Here is a 6,000-nt window from a genome sequence, read left to right as displayed (position 1 = left end):
CCTCGAACTCAGAAATCTGCCTGCCTCTGCCTCCCAAGTGCTGGGATTAAAGGTGTGCGCCACCACTCTATTGGAATTATTGGATGGGTACTATAAAACCAGCATATATTTTTCAAACATAGCTTTTGAGAACTACGTAATTTTTAATGTAGGATTGTTTTACAATTTGAATAATAAAGGAAAGTAACTGTAAATGCCAACACAAATTTGAATCGAAATATTTGAAAAACAATGCAAATTACATCAATGTTTTTAGTGAATAGAATACATTTATTTCTCTGATGACTAATTATGTTTAACATCTCTGTGCATATTTGATAGACATGTCTGTGGCTTCTATAATTGCCCCTTTTAATAACGATATTTGCTTTGATTTGTCCTTTGATTACTTACTATCTTGAATTGAATTGTTTGAGTCCCTTTTATGCTAATTGTTCCCCCAAAACTCCCTTTTCAAACACTTTCACCCTGGGAGTTAGGATTACAATATATGATTATGACAGACGACAGAGAAGACAGGCACGATAGTCCATATGGAGGAGATGAAAGGACTTAAGAGATAAATCAAAGGTAAATTGCCCATGCTCATATTAAAAAATTTATAATAACAAATGTTAATATCATAATGACTGTAGAGCCCAATGTTACTGAACATAATACCCTTATGTTGGTGGTTTCTGGATCCCAGGATATAATTATACACTCAGTCTATTATCACTGAAAAAGAAATATAAGAAACAGAAAAACATCCAAAGATCATTACAAGACAACGTTATGATTAAATGTTAATATATACTATATTATAGAATAAATTATAAAAACAAGGAAAAACTAGACAGAGTCAATGCTTGCACTCAAACACCTGAATGATCACACCAGAAGGATGTAATGTCTGGTTCCTGTAATCAGAGTCCCAGTAATTTTCTTTTGGCAAGGTAAACCCATACTGAGTCTACATAATTTTGATAGGGAAAAAGATCATTGGTCCAGCAGAAAATATCCAGAAGTCTTAGAAGAGCTAAGAAAAGCTTCAGTTTTCACACATTGTCTGGAATAAAGAATTCAGAATTTGCATCACATCAGATCACAAATCTGATGTGGACTAATAGGCAAAGCTTTAGTGATCATCATGACAATCAATTAAGGATATCTCTAACTGGAATATCCAGGGTAAAGAAACAAAATCCCCCCACTCTCTCCCTCCTTGCCCACACTAGATAAATAATACATGAAGAAACATTAGATATATCACCCTCACTTCAAGGAAAACATCTATACCTACAAATCTAGGAAGCTCAAAAAACACCAAGAAGGGTGTATAATAAAAGAAGCATAACGAAGTATATTGGCATATCACAAGCTTAATGAGACCTAAGGAAGAGAAAAATTTGGAAAAAGCCAAAGAAAACTGGTAATTTATAAATAAGTAAATACTGCATTGCACTACAGACTTCTCAACAGCAGCAAATAGCCATCATCACATGATGGGGCCATGGTGTTCCAATACTTAGAGATTAAATTGCTACCCAAGTTCTACATCTAGGGTACTGGAGAAAATCAGTACAACAATACACAAAAAGTACAGAACCACTAAATGATTCTCAGACAAACTAAGATCAGAAAAACCTGGCAATAGAGTTACCTGTATGAAACATTGAGGCAAGTTTCATTCATGCTCAATGGAACATAAAGTAAAATGATAAACAAGATAATTTAAAAAAATCTTTCTTTTGTTAATTGTAGGAAAATATAACTAGATGGTGGGTAGATAAATCTGAACATATTATGAAACATATAATAAAAATTAGTTAGATGCAGTATTTTTTAGCACAGAGCTGGGTTAAATAGATTTATTCTTTACAATTCTTTTATGATTTAACATATAATTATCTCTGAATGAACTGTGGTGAATTAAAGTACAGATGGCTGTTCCTAGAAAGATCAATACATTTATATTGGATGATAAAACAAAAGTCTTGAAAATGATTTAGCCAAGAAACTTGACATCACTCTAAAGAATACTTAATTGACTAACACAGAACATGACAGGAAGCCAGTGAAAGTTTAAAAGCTCTGATGGACTATGTAAATAAAAATGCCAGGCCTTCTCATAAAAATTTTACACATGCAAACTTTCTATAAACTCAGACCAACTAAGAACGAAACAAAGACACAATTTTATCTCATCTAGAATATGTGTTCTTAAAATGTGACAATACCTGTTGAAAATGGAAATATATCCTCCATGCAAACAGACTGTCAAAGAAATAAGAAAGCAATATATTTATATGTTGCTTTAAAATACCAACTTAAACTCAAATGAATCATAAATGTACATCCACGTAAAAGGTAAATGTTAAAAGGGCTTACAACATCAAACGATAAAGCAGGTATGGGAAAGAACTCTGAAATTCTTTCAGGGGGACAATATGACTAATTTTCATAACAGTTTAGGGTGTTTACTATTATTAAACATGAAGCCAGCCTAAGTTCCAGCAATTCTATGCCTAGGTGATTGCCAAAGAAAAACAAAACATATATTGGCTTGAGGAGATGGATCATTTTTAACACTGATTTATGTGCAAGTAAGGATCTAATTTTGAATTCTAGGTGTCCAGATATAAAATCCAAGTATGATCTTTTGGATCTTATAACTCCAGTATCTAGCATTGATGGCAAAGATAGGAAAAGTCCCAGGATCTTACTGGTTGGCTTCAAGTTTAGTGAGAAACAGTTTCTCAAGTGAATAAGTAAGATAGAGAATGATAGAAAAGTCACTGGACATCTTTCTCTAGCCCTTCAAGGAGGCACATAGGTATATGCACTCACATGCACATATCACAGACAAAAGAAAAAAGAAAAAAAAAGGATGATGATGAAGCAGAGGAAGAGGAAGAAGAATGAGGAAGAGGAGGAAGAGGAAAATGAAAAAGAAGAAGAAGAAGAAGGAGAAGGAGGAGGAGGAGGAGGAGGAGGAGGAAGAAGAGAAGGAGAAGAGGAAGAAGAAGGAGAAGGAGAAGAAGAAGAAGGAGAAGGAGAAGGAGAAGAAGGAAGGAGGAGAAGGAGAAGGAGAAGGAGAAGAGGAAGAAGAAGAAAACAATAATGAGCAGCATGTTTACCAAATGATTTGTAAAAGTGTGTTGGAAATGTGGAAATGTATTTGTTCACAGTGAACAAAATCTGAAAAGTTCATATATGTCCATCAGTTGAGGAATAGCATAAACAAATTGGGATGTATTATAGGACATAATGCCACTCAGCAATGGGAAAGAGCAAATTGCTAATAATCTCAGCTATAGAGATGAATCTTATAAACATAAGGTCAACAGAAATAATCTGGACACAAAAAGATAGAATGTGCTACTTCCTATGAGCACTAATCTTGCTTGCCAACTTGACAAGATTTAAAGTCACCACAGAAGCAACCTTGTAGGTGTGTCTATAAGGGATTTTTTCAATTCAGTTAATTGAAATGTAAGGACATATTATATACATGGGTGGCCACATTCCATGAGATAATGTTTTGAAGTGAATAAATATGAAGAAATCAGGCACAGTACAAGCATCCATCACTCTCTGCTCACTGAGTATAGGTGCAATGTTATCTCTCCCCTCCCTGCACGATGACTCCCTGACATGATGCCCAGTGTCTACTGGGGCTGTAACACAAAATAAATACTTCCTTCTTTAATTAAATGTCATTGTAATCTATTTTGTTACATCAATTAGAAAGGTGCCTAATATCTTATTTATTAAAATTTCAAATCAGTCAAGTTGAATCTATTTTGATTAAAATCAGAACATGATTGTCCTTGTTACAAGGAAAAATTGATAGAGAAAATAGGAAGAAACTTTTTGTTGATAGAACGTTTTCATTTATTGATGAAGGCACCGGTTTATGAAGGTCAGCTGTTACCAAAACTCATAAAGTTGTTCATTTAAAACCTAAGAACTTCACATCAAGGAGACCTTTTTATTTTCTTTTGAGAAATCACATTTAGGAATTCTAAAATTTTAAATCTCATGTATTTCAAGACTTTTATTAGATATTTTCTTTATTTGCATGTAAATTTCTCCTTTCCCAGTTTCCCCTCCAAAAAACAAAGAAACAAACAAAAACAACAAAAACAAACCCCTGTTGCCTCCCCCCTCCCCATGCCTGCCACCCCACCCTCTCCCACTTCTTGACCCTGGCACTCTCCTACACTGGGGCACATCAGAGACTGAAGGAAGGGCAAGCCAGCCTAAATATAGCTATCTCCTGAGAGGCTCTGACAGTATCTGACTAATATAGATGTAGAGGCTCACAGCCATCCATTGAACTGAGTACAGGGTCCTCAATGAAGGAGGAAGAGAAAGGACATATGTAGCTGAGGGGTTTGCAGCCTCTTAGGACAAAAAACCATATGAACTAACTAGTACCCTCAGAGCTCACAGGTTCTCAACCACCAACCAAGGACTGCTCATGGAAGAGCCTGATTGTTCTGGCAGCATGTGTATAGTAGAGGATTGCAAATTCGATCATCAATAGGAGGAGAGGACCTCGGCCCTGTGAAGGTTCTGTGCCCCAGTGTATTTCAAGACTTATTCCCTTTCCATATCACACTCCTCAAGATTAGTCTCTGAGATGGGCTTTGCACTATCACTTTACATTTATGACTGAAAAACTACAATGTTTTTGTTGTCTGAAAACAGCATCTTCCCTTTGTACAATTTGCCTTCTGTGGGAAAAAAAGCCAATGGACCCCTTAGGAATCTGCATCAAGCTCTTTAAAACCTACAGGGGTGCCAATTAACACAGTTTCAGGAAATGCTGATCTCAAGCTCACAAAACTATTCCATCAAAGCATGCATGCTATCCATAATGCACATGTTATTTCACCATGCTTTTACTTAAACATTCATCTCAAACAAATGAGAATCACAAAGAATCCCAATTCTGATCTTGTAGCCCACTACCATTTTTATCTCTGTATTAAATATTTAAGAATTGACTGTGATATCACCTTCTGTGGTTCAGAAAGAGATTAAATAGGTCTGTCTCGAGTATTTATGTATATGTGTATATATATGTATTTACATATTATATATTTATGAATATAAGCATAAACAATATATATAAACATACATATAACATATATATACACACGCACATATATATATATATATGTGAAAATAATAACAAGTTTAAGAGACTAATGCAACAAAGCAATTTTTAAGATACAAATTAGGATAGGATGCCAGCATTAAGCAAAGGCATGAATAGCCAGTGTACTATTTAACTCAAGAGAATAAGGTTTATTTTTTGTTTTTTGTTTGTTTGTTTTTTAAAGATTCATTTATTTATTATATGTAAGTACACTGTAACTGTCTTCAGACACACTAGAAGAGGGCATCTGATCTCATTACAGATGGTTGTGAGCCACCATGTGGTTGCTGGGATTTGAACTTAGGACCTCCGGAAGAACAGTGTTCTTAAGCTCTGAGCCATCTCTTCAGCCCCCAATAGAAAAGTGTTAAAGTTCCTTGATCTCTGTAAGTTTTTGCCTTCTTCTTCCATAGGCTATGACTTTAGCCATTTCCAAAATTATTCAGCTTATTGTTTTAGGTTCATGAGACTTGCCTAATGAATAATTTGGGGCTTGAGATTTCTCCTTGATCATGTTGTCAATCACTAAGCAGACTACTAATAACATTCCAACTCTCAGATGTCTGAGAAAGCAGGGTCAGATGCAGCCAGAGGAGGAACCACTTGCCTCAATCCTTCGACCTCTGCTTATCTTTAACTATAATGACCTCTAAGCATACTTCATACTGAAGACAGATCATATTAATTCATCTCTTACACAGAGAGACATATGTAAATGTTTAAATACATAGATAAATATATACATACAATTGCATATATGTATGTGAAGTAATTTAATGTCTATCAGACTAATGTGTTATGTATACTTAGCACATTCATTGAATTACTAAGCATTTTAGATATTTTGTTCA

At 34.8% G+C, this 6,000-nt stretch overlaps 1 protein-coding gene across 1 annotated transcript in view; it reads right to left on the bottom strand.

The window, feature by feature from the left end:
- The window catches only part of Grm7 (glutamate metabotropic receptor 7), a 906,484-nt gene that overhangs the window by 652,162 nt on the left and 248,322 nt on the right, over nt 1-6,000 (bottom strand). The gene's annotated exons all lie outside the window — the stretch shown is intronic.

Source organism: Mastomys coucha, unplaced genomic scaffold (genome assembly GCF_008632895.1).
Source record: "Mastomys coucha isolate ucsf_1 unplaced genomic scaffold, UCSF_Mcou_1 pScaffold20, whole genome shotgun sequence".
In the NCBI taxonomy this organism is placed as follows: domain Eukaryota; kingdom Metazoa; phylum Chordata; class Mammalia; order Rodentia; family Muridae; genus Mastomys; species Mastomys coucha.
This window is presented reverse-complemented; position numbering and strand designations above follow the sequence as displayed.